General features: G+C 45.1%; 1 long non-coding RNA gene across 2 annotated transcripts in view; it reads right to left on the bottom strand.

Annotated features, from left to right (window-relative positions):
* Positions 1-14,293, bottom strand: part of LOC150022630 (uncharacterized) — a 28,527-nt gene extending 14,234 nt beyond the window's left edge. The window contains exons 1-3 of one of the 2 annotated variants that reach the window (XR_016509650.1): positions 14,050-14,293; positions 3,111-3,171; positions 2,340-2,474 (exon numbers count right to left, since the gene is read on the bottom strand). This is a non-coding gene — a long non-coding RNA (uncharacterized LOC150022630). The remainder of the gene's footprint in view (positions 1-2,339; positions 2,475-3,110; positions 3,172-14,049) is intronic. The other variant, XR_016509649.1, reaches the window with a different exon arrangement.
* Positions 14,294-15,514: the final 1,221 nt, after the last annotated feature.

The following is a 15,514-nucleotide window of genomic DNA, read 5'->3' as shown; positions in this document are numbered from 1 at the left end:
CAAGGAGTCGCTGTATCAGGGCAGCTAACCCCAACTGACTGTCAACACTCTCAGCTGTCTGATGTCTCTCTAAGAGATCTCGGGCCATCCTCCTTTCCTCCCCCCAGGGTTTGCCCCAACGTCTCAGCCCCAGGCTTAGCCAGCTTGCTTAGGGTTGCTCTTCCAGGAAGAGAAGAAGCAGTCTGCTTAAGTCTTCCACGTGGCTTGGCTGTGAAGCATTTTATTCTAGCTCTTTCTATGTGCCAGGCACTGTCTGGGTTCCTCTATGAGTTACTGAGTTGAAGAGGACTTGGACCCCACCCTGACCACTGAGATGAGAAGACAGACATTCACACACACTTTCCACACCCCTTGCCAGGCCCTTGCTCAAGGGAATGTTTCAGGCCTCACCTTCTATTGCCTGAACAATTTCAACACTTTTTTAAAAGTATATTTTATTGATTATGTTGTTACAGTTGTCCCAATTTCTTTTCCCTTCATTCCCCTCTGCTCAGTACCCGCCTTCCCTCCAGCAATCCCACCCCCCTTAGTTCATGTCCATGGGTCATGTATGTAAGTTCTTTGGCTTCACCCTTTCCTATATTATTCTTAACTTCTCCATCTATTTTGTACCAACCAATTATGCTTCTTAATCCCTGCACCATTTCCCCATTTCTCCTCCTTCCCCCTCCCAGCTGATAACCCTCCAAATGGTCCCCATACCTATGATTCTATTCCTATTCCAGATGTTTGCTTAGTTTGTTTTAGTTTTTATTTTTTAGATTCTGCTGTTGATAGTTGTGAGTTTGTTGTCATTTTAACGTTCATAATTTTGATCTTTTTCTTAAGCAAGTCTCTTTGACATTTCATATAATAATGGCTTGGTGATGATGAATTCCTTTAGCTTTACCTTGTCTGGGAAGCACTTCATCTGCCTTTCATTCTAAGTGATAGCTTTGCTGGATAGAGTAATCTTGGTTGTAGGTCCTTGCTTTCCATCACTTGGAATACTTCTTGCCTGCAAAGTTTCTTTTGCAAAATCAGTTGAGAGTTTTATAGGCACCTCTTTGTAGGCAACTCTCTGCTTTTCTCTTGCTGCTTTTAAGATTCTCTCTTTATCTTTAACTTTTGGCATTTTAATGATGAGGTGTCTTGGTGTGTTCCTCTTTGGGTCCAACTTGTTTGGGGCTGTCTGTGCTTCCTGGATATGTATGTCTATTTCCTTCCCCAAATTTGGGACGTTTTCCTTCATTATTTTTTCACATAAATCTTCAATTTCTTTATCTTCTTCTTCTCCTTCTGACACCCCTATTAATTGGATGTTGGTATGTTTAAAATTGTCCCAGAAGTTCCTAAGCTTCTCCTCATTTTTTTCAATTCTTGTTTCCTCATTCCGTACTGGTTGACTGTTTTTTTTCTTCCTTATGTTCCAAATCAGTAATTTCAACCCTGGTTATCTTCCCTGCACCATTGGTTTCATTTGGATTTTCTTTTTTTTAGCTTTCCCTTCTTCCCTTATGTGTTTGCTGTACTCAAGCATATCTGTCAAGCCTGTGAGCATCTTTATCACCAGTGTTTTGAACTCTACATCTGTTAGGTTGGCTATCTCCTCATTGCTTAGTTCTCCCACTGGAACCTTGATCTGTTCCCTCTTTTGGGCCATATTTCTCTGTCTTTTCAACTTGATAGGCTCCTGTGTTTGCCCCTGTGTCTTAGGTAGAGCTGTTGCACCTGTTACGTTATAAGGGGAAGAGCCTTATGTTGTTTGGGGCAACCCATTTCACCACGTTGTGGGGCTGTATGTGGGAAGGTGTCTGAGAGGGAACAATGCCACTTGCTCAGCACTTGCCCCTTTTCCAGGCACTTTTCCCACTTCCTGTATGGGACTGGCACCCCTCTAGCTGTTACCCTGGTTGTGGTTCCCAGAGTGGGTGGGTCTGTGGACATCCTAGGACCGTGAGGGCCCTCTAAACAAATGGACTCTACTGAGAGACTGACAGTTTCTTCCATCACACTAACCCCCACTGGTTTTCACAGTCAGAAGTAATGAGGCTTTATTTCCCCCAGCACTGGAACTGTGAGCTGAGCAGTTTTATCTGGTGCTGGGAGTGTTCCCCAGGTGTCCCTCCCTACTTTTTAAAATGTGTGACTGTGCTTTCCACCACCACCACCACCTCCACACTGTATCTTCTCCACCCCAGCTCTGCCCCTCCTACCTGTCTGGATGAGTATTTCTTCTTTATATCTTTGTTTGTTGGACTTTCTTGCAGTTTGATTTTTTGGAAGTTCTGGTTGTCTCCAGTTTTTAGGTAGTTGTATTCCTTCTTAGTTGTGGAGGGATATGCAACATGTCTACTTACGCCTCCATCTTAGCCAGAAGTCCTCAACTTCAACACTTTGATGTCTCTCTGCAGAAGCCACATTGTGGGTGGTGATCTGCTTGCTTCAGTGCCATGGAACCCCAGTCTCCCCATTAAGCTTTCCTGCACAGAAATCTAGAAACAGCATCAATGTTCCCACCTAACTCTCCTGCTCTGACTCTGCAGTGTCTCCAGCTCCCTTGTCTCGCCTCTGATTCACACTTGACATTCTAAGTTCTTACTCATCTAGAAACCTCTGTGATGCTGTTACAAGGGTGTTGCCAGTAAGAACGCTGCCTCCCTCCACCCATCTTTCAAAATATCTAGGGATTGAAGGAAATAGTAAATCCCAGGGTGCTGGGACACCAAACACCAAATAGGCTGCTTAGCATCTTTCTGTCCTTGGTCCATGGATGCTAATGCTTTTTCATTTGTTTGTTTGTTCAAATGTATTTATTGAAGACCAAAGGGAACATATTGGCTCAGGTGGGCATGGAGCTGATGTGATGCAGGGACATTAATTATTTCCCCAGGCCCTGAGTTCTCTCTCTTCATCACACAGCTGTGCTAACTCTGGCTGGCTCTGTCTCAGACATGTCTCCCTTGAGCTGGCAAGATGCCCACAGCAGCCCAGACTCCCACCTCACCCTCATTCTAACTCCAGTGGAAGTGCCACGACTGGTCTCATTGGCTCAACTTGGTCTGGGTTGGGTTGTCTAAGCATCCCTGAACCTACTACTGTTGCCAGGAAGATGTGATTGACCCACTGACCTTACCTGAGCTTTCTGCTGCTCCCTCTTGGGGGTTGACACCTCCTCCAGAACCACACAGACTGGAAGGGAAATAGGAGCAGAGAGAATGATTGCCGATAACCAAAAATATAGCAAATGTCTATAAAAACTAACATTTTGCAAACTGGAAACATTTTACATGTATTATTTTATTTTGTGCCTGCCTTATGAGGTAGGTACTTCTATCTATATTTACTGATAAGAATATCCACTTTTTCCCCTAAAATGGTGAAGAGGTGAGAACCCAGGTATCCCTGATTTTAGAGCCATTCTTGTTTCATTTTGCCTATAAGTCATTCCATCCTACAAACCACTCAGTCTTAAAAATAGCCTTCTTCCACCTCTCTTTGTCCTCTAACCCCCACATCCTACTCTCACCAGATCACTTTTTTTCTACCCCCACCCTCACCCACACACAGTCTCTCTCTGTCCTTGCCCTGCCATCCTGCTGTCCCTATCCCACGTGGCCTTCATTTTTTTTCTCCCAAATACAATCAGTAGCTTCCTAAGGGATCCTGGAGTCCCTTCCACAGGATCACACACTGATGGACCAGACTGAACATAGCTCACAGATCTGCTTCATTTAGCATCCATTTTTCTTTTCTTTATTTCTTTCTTTCTTTTTTTTTTTTTTTGAGACATTTTAAAATTGGAAGATTCCTCAAACATATTATTATCTCCAGCTTCTCTTATAAAATGGGAATATCTGATAATATTGAAACTGCATCTCCCCGTGTTAATGATGGATAAAACTGTATAGATGCTGCCTGCCTTAAAAAGGGCATCATGCTTCAGAATGCCAATGCTTCCTCCTCCCCTGGTTGTCTTCTTTTTTAAAGTAAAATGTAAATATTTGAAGAAGTACTCTGTCCAAAAGTTGAAAAGTCTGAAGCTACAAAAGGGGATACAGTGAACGGTCTCCTTTCAACACTATCCCACAGCCAAATAGTTCCCCTCTCTGTTAGTCTTCCGAGATGTTTTGTAGGTTTACAACCAAAACACAAATGCACACATTCACACTTTTCTTTTCTCTCTCTCTCTTTCTCTCTCTCTCTCTCTTTATTTATTTTTTTAACAGAAGTGATAACACACTGAAATCCCTGCTAATTACCTTGCTATTTTCTCTTAACAATGTGTCTTGGACATTAGATCATGTCTGTACAAAAAGAGCTTCCTTGTTTGTTGGTTTGTTTGTTTTTTTAACAGCTGGATAGAATTCCATTATATGGCTATATACAGTGCATTTAATCAATACTCTACTGATGGACTTTTGGGATATCCAAACCCTCCCTTATCCAAGACCCCGAGTGAATGCCTGAAACTTGGAATAGTACTGAATCCTATACATACAATACTGTGGTTTCTCCTATGCATACATACCTATGAAAGTTTAATTTATAAATTAGAAATGGTAGGAGATTAACAACAATAATTAATAATAAAATAGAACAATTACAACAATATACTATAATAAATGTTATATGAATGCAACATTATTGAGTAAAATAAGGGTTACTGGAACATAAGCACTGTGATATCACAACAGTTGATCTGACAACCAAGATGGCACCCAAATGACTAACAGGCTGGGAGCGCACATGGTGTGGAGACACTGGACAGAGGGACAATTCACATACTGGCATGAGATTCTCATCACGCTATGCAGAATGGCATGCAATTTAAAACAGATGAATTGTTTATTTCTGGAAATTTTTATTTATTTATTTTTTTAGAGCACAGTTGACCGTGGGTAACTGAAACCATGGAAAGCAAAACCACAGATAAGAGGGAACTACTGGAGTGCATTTCTGATTGTTTACTATTATAAACATTATTATAACGAATGATTGTATATGGGTGCTATATCACAAATAAGAGTAAATTCTAGAAATAGAATTGCAGAGTTAAAGAGTAGACACTAAAATAAAGCTCTTAATTGCAAGGGACAAAACAGGGTATCAGGAAGATTAAAAATGGCTCTTATTAAGCTACACCGACAAACCCATATTAATGTCTTGAATCTATCCCTTTCACTAGAAAAGAAGTTCCAGCAAGGCAAGAATGTGTCTTATTCACCACTGCATCTTTGGCATCTAGCATGGTGCCTAGAACATAGTGTCAATAAAGAGTTGCTAAAGAAAGGAAGGGTTATTTTAAATAGAGGCTAGTGCTTGGGTGCCCTATAAAGTCTCCAAAGTCCACCAGAGGAGGGGAAAAAAAGAGAACTCAACACCAAGGTCAGGCCACAGAAGAGTGAGAGTGCTTCCTTCAGAGACAAGGAGCTGTATTAGCTGCTACTCTTTTAGTTGGTCTGAGTGAGGACAATATTGTGGAAGCTAGCCTCTCTCTATTCCATGAAGGAAAGGTTGAGCTGGAGATAGAAAGGTGTTCCATCAGGGGAAAAGCTAATCAACCCTCTGGCCTCACTTTAGTTTTAACTAGATCCACATTTGCTCTCCAGCTTGGCAGGATGACGTCAACAAATGCATTCCCTTTTCATCGAGATATTCCTTGATGGCTTCAGGAGTCCTTGGACAGTAATTTTTGGTGCACAGATTTACCCATCAGGTCTTCAAGAGGTCTTATCCCTAAGCAGATTCAATAAAACAAACCGAATGAGTCCTTGGCATTAGCTAGATTTCTCTCCAAATCCAATCCTGAGGCATCATGCACTTTTCAAAAGTGAAGCCACCAGTAGGCCCTCATTGAATCCATAAATACATGAAGACAGAGTATTGTAGGCGTAGGAAGATTACACCGAGGGTTTGAGAATGTCTTCCCTCCCAACTCAATAAAACCAAGTTTGGGAGGAGGAAGGAGAAGCAGAAAAACTAAGGGGGAAAAGGTAGGAGAGAGCTGCTCCTGACTGGGAAGAGGTGAATAGCCCTGACTGAGGCCGAAGGTTTCTACACTCTGGGTCAAAGAGGCAGAAAGAGGGGAGGGGAGAGGGGAGGAAGGGGGGGGAGGGGTGTTATGAATACATGAAGACCTACGAGGCTCCTAGAGCACCCCCAAACTGGGAAGGAAGTATGTGTACCCTACCCCCCAATGTTTTCATGGAAAAGGCAGGTCTTCCTAGAGGAAGATCACAAGAGTCCATGAGAGGCTGCCTCCTGGGAAGTTATGGAAACAGGGGCTGCGGGAAGGCAGACTGGAGAGGCATTTTGGCAACAGTTTGCCTTGGTATGTGAAAAATTTTTCCTCCTTAGATAGTTGGCAAACATTCTAGAGGAAAAATGGAATTTATTAACAGAAAATATTTATCAGGGACTGGTCCTCTTTCCTTGTCTTTCTTCTTTCTTCTTCTTTTTCTTCTTCTCCTCCTCCTCCTCCTTCTTCTCCTTCTTCTTCTCCCTCTTCTTTTTCTTCTTCTTCTCTTTCTTTTTCTTCTCTCTCTCTCTCTTTTGGTCTTCCTTTTCCCAAGGTGGAAGACTTCATGAACAAGCCCCTTTCATCTTCCTCTGCAGTTTGTATCTTCCAGCCTGGCTTGAAAGGAGAGGGAGATAGTTTTATGGGAAATGATCAGCCCTCTGCCCAGATAATGGCTTCCTTCCCTACATGCAGGTGTCAGCTTTTGGTCTCGGGAAAAAGCTTGAATTGATATGAAGTTATCTTTCCAGAAGAATTCCTTCTGTTCACCCTTGCATGGGCTTGGAGTCCCCATAGACCTAGGTCTGAATCTATCATTGGCTTTCATCTTTTTGAGCCTTCATTTCCTTGGGAGTAAAATAATTTTGGAATAATACCTATTTCTTGCCAATGTGGCGAGGGTGCAATAAAAAAAAAAAGTATATGTTAAGTGTCTGGTACAAAGTCTAGCCCAGAGCGAAACCTCAATGAGTGTTAGTTCTGTTTCTTCTGATACAGGATGGAGACCACGATGGAACTAAGGCTCAATATGGTGGCTTTGGGTATCAGTTAATACAGGAGAGATGAGACCCAGCCTTCTCGAAACCTACACTGAACCAGAGACAGCAAAAATAAATGTTTCTTGAGAGTTGACTAAGGACCAAGTGTCCTAAACACTTTACTGGTGTTACTCAACCCACACAACTATCCTACTATTATTCCAGGACTTAATAGTCGTAGAGTGGTTGAACTAGCATTCGAACTCAACCATCTGGTTTCCCAGCGTACTTTCTTAACCATGATAAATGTTCCATCACCTCAGCAATGAAAGGGAAACACAGAATCATATTCTAGAAATTGAATGGACTCGAGAGATCAGCTTTTCCAGACCTCAGTTTGCAAAGGAGGAAAATGAAACCCAGAGAGGGAGAATTCACCTTCAAGGCCATGTAGCTGGTGATGGTGTAACCAGGACTAAAAGCTCAGCGTCAGGAACTTTGGGTCAGTGTCCTTACACCAAAAAAGAGAGGAATGCTCAGATCCACTGGGGAAATAGCCTCCTGGTCAACCATACTGCCCCTGAGAACCACATGACTTAATTTAAATTCACAAATGGCAATTTAAACCACCCCCTAAAACTAAAATTTTATTTTAACCACCTTTGATTGGGTTTTGGCCATGAAGGAGGCAACAAAGAGGGCATATGCTCTGGGGGGTACTGAAGACAAAGGACTTGTAATTTGTGGAAGTGGGAACAGACTTTTGGCCATGTTAAGGTCATCTCTGATGAGCTGGAATGTGGTGACTGCAGAGACATGACTCCAGAAACCATTGTTAGGCCTGCATGGAGATACAAAGGAAGAGGGACTGTGGCCCTGTCTCTTGAGGAGTCAGGAGAGACTTATTTGCAAGGACCCTGTGGACCCACGGCCAGGGCTTCATTGTTTTCCCCATTTAGATGGAGCCCAGTCATACCTGTACATATGGGTACAGCCATTCCCATTCCTAAAAAACTGAAAAACATCTGCACTGCTTGGTAAATAGCCACCAGCCACCACCCACTACCCTGAGCCTGAGTCCTGCCCCTGGCCATCCTATGCTCTGTTGACCCCTTCAGACCTACCCCAGTCCAGCAACTAAAAAGTTAACACATGCCCAGCAGAGGGCCTCTGCAAGCCTGCTCTTGCCTTTGGAGTTGTTCAGGATCGGTCTAGAACTAAAGTTATTCTTACTGTTTTTAAATAGTTTGAATGTCAACCCCAGATGAAGATATCTAAATGGAATGAGGCATCTAAACAGAGCCACATGGGGTCCATCTGGGATGCGCCTCCCCATGCTGGCAAAATCTTGCAAAGGAAATCTGAAGGGGTAAGAGATGCAATTTAGTGGCCAGAAGAGTGCAAGTTTGGACCAAAGCTCTGATTAAGGGGCAATCTCCTTGCAGCATAATGGGCTTTAAACACAGGGCTCAGGCGCCTTGCACATCCTTCTGCCCTTGGCTGCCCTCTGGGCCCCTCCCCAGCCAGACTCTGAGAGCAGGCTTAGCCGCAGGTGGCCTCATTATTAATACCCCTTCATGGGCTCCACTCCCTGCAGCTTGTCTGCCAGCGGGCCCTTCCTCCCCTCATTGCACATGCTCAGGGCTTATGCTCCTAGACAACATGTGCTGGAAGAATGCAGGTCAGAACAGCCCCAGAGGGCTCCCCAGCAGCCCAGGAAATCCTCTGCCCTCCTGGGTCCTCTGAAGGTCATCAGGCAGGGTTGAGGGAAGGAGGCTTTCACCAGGATGCAGGCATTTTGCAGGGAATGAGGTTCAGTAACTTCTGGGGGATATGACAGTTGGAAAAGGGTTCCTTAGTCTTCATCTCAGTCCCTCCTATTCAGAGGGAGAAAGAGCAAACTGGGACAAGGAGGAAGTGGGGGTGGAGGCGTCTAGCCCATTCCCCTTTCCTTATATTGCTATGGAGATGCTGGGCCAGAAGGCAGCACATTTCACTGGCTCTGAAGCTGGACTATCCTGGGTACACATCCAGGCTTGCTCCTTACCGGCTGTCCCTCTCCAGACAGGTTAGCTAACCTCTCAGAGACCAGTTTCCTCATCTATAAAATAGGAATAATAACAACTCAGGATCCTCGTAAGGATTAAATGAAGTAATGGATAGAAGGTTTCTACCCATTGTTCGTTCCCTCTCTCTTTCATCCTATTAAGTTGGGCAAGAAAACAAAAACTATCTCCCTAGACATTCAAATATGCATGAGTAAGTTGCTCCATTCTTTCTGCCACAGCTTGGCCTCATCTTTTCTTCCCTTGCTTTTTCCCTCTCTGGTCCTCCCCTGAGAGGGAAAGAGTAAGCGACGCCCAGACATTCAGGAGATGCTCCTGAAGCCAAGCAGACAGTTCAGAAGGGGCGGTTTCTCCAGTTAGGAGCCTCCTGAACGTTCAGTGGTTCACCTGGCACTTCTACTTCTAGGAATCAAAGTAAAAACATTCAAAGATCTAAAGATTTATGTGCATGGATATGAGATATGTACACACACACACATGTATCTGGCACATTTATTTGACATTTAGGTTGTGATATCTGATGTGTCAAATAAATTATACAAACAACTTAACAAATTATTTATCTATTCTAGTACACTATTAATCCATTAAAAATTAGGTTTGGGGCAATATTTCTAAAAAGAGACTCTTAAAATATAAAATACAAGGAAATGTTGAGACAGAACCATGTTTATGGCATGATCTCAAATATCCGCTAGAATGTGAATCCTGGTCAGTTCTGAGTGTTGAAATTGGAAGTGAGTTTTATTTTCTTCATTACGAAAGTAATCCATGTTCACTGTAAAAAATGTGAAAAATGCAGAATGGTATAACCAGAAAAGGCTGATTTTAATTTTAAAATCTTTTAAAAGAAGAACAGTTGCTTTCCAATCAACCCACCAAAACCATCAGCAGTCAAAATCATCAGCTCTTCTACTTACTGCCTGCTGCTCACCTTCAATGTTTGCAACACCATCCTCTGCAACACCCCACACACGTGCACACACATGAACATACATGTGCACACATGTGCGCACACACCGAGATTTCTCCAAGCCATGCAGTCAAATCCCTGGGGGGAGTTGCAGGAGCCTGAGGTGAGAAGAAGGAGGGATGGAGGAAGGGGATTGTGATGGAGTGTGAAATGAGGAAGGAGGACAACTGGGCTTCTAGGAATAAAATTTCTACTAATTGTCATCTTTGATACTCAGAGTGGTGAGCTGAGAGTCTTTTCCAGAGGAAGAAATGTCTTCAGGATGGTTGGAGTAGCTGCTGTTTTCAGAAAAGGATAAGCAGGACTCGAGGGTCTTGGTCCCAACAGCGATGGGTATGCCAGTTTTCTATTGCCCAGGCATTGGCACAAAGGCCTGTCTTCTGTGTTCATTTGTTAAACAGTCACAAGGGGAGGGGAGACAGAGCCCACCTGTCAAGGGGATGAGGGCCAAAGAATCTGTGGGCCATGTTTTAAAACTGCCACAGAGGGCACAGACAAGATCATTTCTCTGGGGCTCCTCCAAGCCAAGCTGGCTACGGCACCGGTGCACTCACGCGGCTGGATGCGATGAGAGGCCTCTCGGTGAGCATCACACCCTCTCCGAGCAGAAGCAGCCGGCTCTGGCCTGGGAAGGGAAAGGCCAGTTTCTGTCTCTGGCCCACCTCCCCAGCCCCACATGCAGTGTGGGCCATCCTGTCTCTGGGCTCTCTCCCCCTCCACCCACTCTGTTCCTGAGGACTCTGGATAGCCTCTTGTCCCGGACAGTCCCCAGGGCATGTGTGAGCAAATGGAATGTGCTGTGACTCCTCAGAGCCAGCTGTGGAAACCAGAAGATTGCAGGGACTGCTTAGATGTCCCTGGCAGGAGAATCAGGCCACTTTCTCACCATGGAAATGACGAGGGGACTGAGGAATGACAATGGGGAGGAGGGAGCTAGTCGTTCAAACAGTGTGCAGCCTGTGCAACTGGTTTCATGGGACTGTGACTCCCATAAGCCTCTGAGAAGGGACACCACCTATGGAGTCAGGGTGGGGAAGAGGCTGACCTGGAAAAGCTGGGACTAGACCCCCCTACTCCTGACCCAAGCCAGTGCCTGCTCCACTAGCCCATTTAACATGAAGAGGAGCTTGTCTCTGAAGAGAAAATATTTCTAATCCAGTTGTTCCACAGAAACCCCCAACTGGGCATCTGAACCTTTCCTCTAAAGAAGCCAGCAGCTGAGGCGAGATCTGCAAAGCCAAGGTCATCTGGTCCCATTCCTGAGCTCAGCATCCCCACCCACCCCAGCCAAAAGTGAAAGATCTCCAAAGTCAGCAGTGCCATCTTGGTAAAGGTGGGAACTGTACTTTCTGTGACGTGATATAGCTGAGGCTCACATGCCACCACTGCGAGGCTTCCAGGGAATTGCCCTGAGGTGGGAAGGATGAGGCGGGAAGCTGTGATGTGTTTACAGTGGGGCCACGTGTGCCCTCTCCTCACACACACACACCACCCCATGGATACCCTGCCCAAGGTAGGAAGCACGGCTCCGGGAGAGGGAAGTGGCAAGCTTACTTAGTATCATGGGGGCCATCATGGTGGGAAGATTGGCACTTGAATCTAAATGTCTGGGCACAAGAGCCAAAAGTGTTAGAGTTCTATGACCATATGGCTCATCCCCCAGGCCACCCCACGGGGCAGTGCAAGTCGTAACCTGCCTTGGGGCACCCAGATGAAAGGGCAAGAGAAGGCTGAAATTCTGCTTGGGACTGATGGGCGCAGACATGTCCCTGCACGCAGCAGGGGCACTGTACCCCTCACCCTTCCCCAGGGGCAAACAGAACCGACTCTCCCCATATTTCTAGTTTACAGTCATTTAACAAAACGTATTTATTGACTATAGACTACAGCCAGCCTTCTGTATCTGTTGGTTCTGTATCCATGGATTCAACCAACCTCGGATTGGAAATATTCAAAAAGGCGAGGCAGGGGAGAGCAATGGGGGGAAAATGGGACAACTCTAATGGAATAACAATAAATTCCAACCCTACCCCCTCCCTTTTATTCACAATCCAGCACAAATAAATGGTTTTCGTTGGGGCTCATGAGGGAACTTCTGACTCTGGGAACCTGGCTGAGGTATGTGTATCTATCATAACTGAGTTCCTTCTCAAGACTTTGCTTATCACCCAGTTCCTTTGATTACAATCTAATCATATGCGAGGGCAGAAGCACTTCCTGCTGTGTCAGCCTCTTCCCTGGTTGTTCAGTGGTGACATCAAACATTTTTTGGCCCAAGCAAAAATTTCAGAACAACCATGCTTTCAGAAAAATAAATAGGACATTTTTAAATGGACATCAATCATAAAACTTGCTCATAGCTTCTTTGAAAAAATATGAGTATCAGAGAGATTTAAGCTTTTAGGGTGGGATTAAGAAAAACACAGAAGTCCAATGCTAGCAATGATTCAAACGCACATCAGCTTAGTGTGCCCAATTGTTTTTTCTGATTCAACGCATTTCTGAGCACCTACGCCCCACCTTAGAACAGAGACATGGAGTAGTAACAGATGCTTCGTTATCAGGCAACCCTGGCTTGGAATCCTGACTCAGTCCCTCACCAGCTATGGATGTAAAAATACTTCTCTGAGCTTCAGTTTCCTCATCTACAAAATAGAGACAAAAAAATCCAGCTCTTAGAGTTGAAAGGATTAAGATCATGACTTAAAGCCCCTGATAAATGTTAATTTTCCTATTTCCACATCGTTGCCTTGGGTGCAGTAGAGAGATGATTCAAATGGGCATTACCACACCTCTGCCATCAGGAAGATTACAACCTTGCTAAAAAGACAACACTTAGTAATATATAATAAACTGCCAAATCAGCGCGAAGTTGGAAATAACCAACACACTCATAGTAAGGATTAAAGGGGATGGCCTGGTCAGGGACAGTTCTCAGAGGAGATGGGCCTTGAAAGATTGGTAGCTTGGAGTGGAGCTGAGGCTGGTGTTGCAGGTCAAGGGTGGAGGGAGGAATTAACCTGACGTGTCTGTTTGACAGTCGGATGACAAGATGAGGCTGATGAGAGAAGAGAAGCGGTAGAAGGCAGCCCCACAGGATGATATGGTGGGGGCGGGCGGGGGGCTGCAGGGGCTTGTTGTGGAGACAATGGGAAGCCAAGGAGAAGCAGGTGGGCATGAGTTCATCAGAAATGGGGTTAATTGTAGGTTCTGATATCCTGCAATCAGAGTCTTACAGAATGAAATGCAGGAGGAGCTGATGGAGAGTCAACCAAGAAGGGAATGAGGAGGTCTACCAATGACTTGGATGTGTGGGATCAAAGAAAGGAGAAGTCAGGAATGGCTCCTGGTTTGAGTCATGGAGGCAAGGGAGGTACACTGTCAGCACTGGAGACTGAGCATTTAAAAGGGGGAGTTGCCTGAAGAAGAAGAAGGCCATCTGGTCGATTCTGCACAGGTTTATGTGAGACGGCTGAACAGGGGAGTGCACGCCTCCGGAGGGCAGGGCCTGGTTCTACTTCTATCCAGTTCTACGCCTCCTCCTGCGTCATTCCAGCATCGCGTCTCCTGAAGCCCCACTGAATCATACCCAGTCCTGCCTGGGGGCAGGATGCTGTGCAGGCTGCGTCAAGGTAGCTGGAGCCGAGCTTCACACCTGTGTTTTCTAAGTCTTAGCTGGTCCCTGAAATAGTCAGTGCGCTGTCCCCCAAATATTGTACTCAGTCTTCCTCATCTTTTAGCGGAAGATAAGTAAGAGTTTCTGGAAAGACTATGATTCCATATCAGGCAAAGTCTCATGTCTTAGGGCCAATCATTGCCATAGAGAAGATTAGAATCCTAAGGTCACTTGGGGATGCTCCTTATGTGCTCTTGAAAATATCCTGCCTTGGTTATGCATATGGCGAATGTCTCCTCCAGTTGGTAACTGGCCTTTTCTTTTTCTTTAAGGTACCCTTTGATGAATGGTCAGAGGTACTTGGGATGGGTCCTCTTGCCTACGAAGTCTGCCTCCAGGGAGCCCACTCTCCTTACCTGCTGCTGTTTGCCATGGCTTCAGCGGGCAGAGCTGTGTGGGATTCTGGGCACCAGGATAGCCAGCAGGCCTAGACGCAGCCAGCATCAGGAATCACGGAATGGAGTTCCAGATGGAAGCAGCGGAGTGTGAAGATGCCTGACTGCAGGCCAGTCCTGGGGTGGGGGGAGAGGCATGGGGGCTTGGAATGTCCTAAAAGTTTCCAGACCAGTGGAGAAAGGCTGCTAGGAAAGGCTAAGACCATCCACACGCAGATACAAAGGAACATCTGGTATTCAGCACCTGCATTAATAAGACTTGGTGAATTACAGACTCCCCAGGATTGAAATCCCTTCACCCTAAAATTCCCATGTCCACCCTTTGGCTTCCTACCAAGATGAACAAAGCAGTGTTTCTTGAACAGAGATGGGAGTCTCCCACAACCCTTACGGGTCATTCATTCAAGACCCCCTAATACCTCTATCGCCTACCATGCAATGTGGAGAAGAATAGGAAATCCAGCTTTAGGTTTTTCTACACATCTAGAAAGAAAAAGATAAACACAGAGGCAATGATTTACATCCATGAAATGGATAAAAGTTATAGAACAGAAAGAACTCTGGAATGTAAGAGGATGTGAGATACAGACTGTGCTCTCAAAAGTGAGTCTCATTGTCCTTTGGTGGAGAAGACAACCACACTGGGCCTCAGTTTCCTCATCTCTAAAATGGGGGAAACTATAAAAAAAATAAAAATAAAAATAAAATAAAATGGGGGAAACTATTCTCCGTCTTGCCTTATGGGTATCACAGAGAGTCAAGTCCATAGGAGATGCTGAAGACCTTGACATGTAAGAAGGACCTTTCACCCCTAGGTCATCTTCCAGAAATACTAGATGAGTGAATGAGCCAGAGCTGTCTGTACGGTGCGACCAGACTCCTTTATCTGCACAAGCACAATCCCCTGATTTTTCTCCTCTAAGTAAGCTGACCTCCTCCACAGGTTTTCTTTTCTTCTGGGTTACAGGGGGTGAATGCTGTACATTCTCCCTAAGGGGAAAGCTGGGTAGATGTACTTGGGAACATTTGGTAAACTAGGTTGGCATTGAAGAGGAAACAGCCAGTATATTTAGCTACCTATGGCATGCCAAGGCCTCATTGAGACAGAAATAAGAACTGTAGGAGGAATCTCAATTAAATATTTTTCTACGTAGTCAATTCTGGTATTTGCCTGAACATGGATACAGGCCGGAGTGAAGCATAGGACAGAAAACTGTAACAATTCTGTTTGCAATGTACAGCTAGTGACCCCAGGGGCAGGGGACTGGACTACCTTCCATGGTTCAAAGTGCAGGACACCCTCCTTTCCTTAGGCACTTTCCAGAACCCCCTACATTGGAGGAGCCCATCCATACCTATTCTTAAGTACCACCATGTATCTGTAATAGTCTTCCCATGAGCTTCACCCAAACATTTCCATTCATCA

The sequence above is a fragment of the Furipterus horrens genome, unplaced genomic scaffold, assembly GCF_987537825.1.
Source record: "Furipterus horrens unplaced genomic scaffold, mFurHor1.1.pri manual_scaffold_1, whole genome shotgun sequence".
NCBI lineage: Eukaryota > Metazoa > Chordata > Mammalia > Chiroptera > Furipteridae > Furipterus > Furipterus horrens.
The sequence above is the reverse complement of the archived record's forward strand: the minus strand, read 5'-3'. Positions and strand labels throughout refer to the sequence as shown.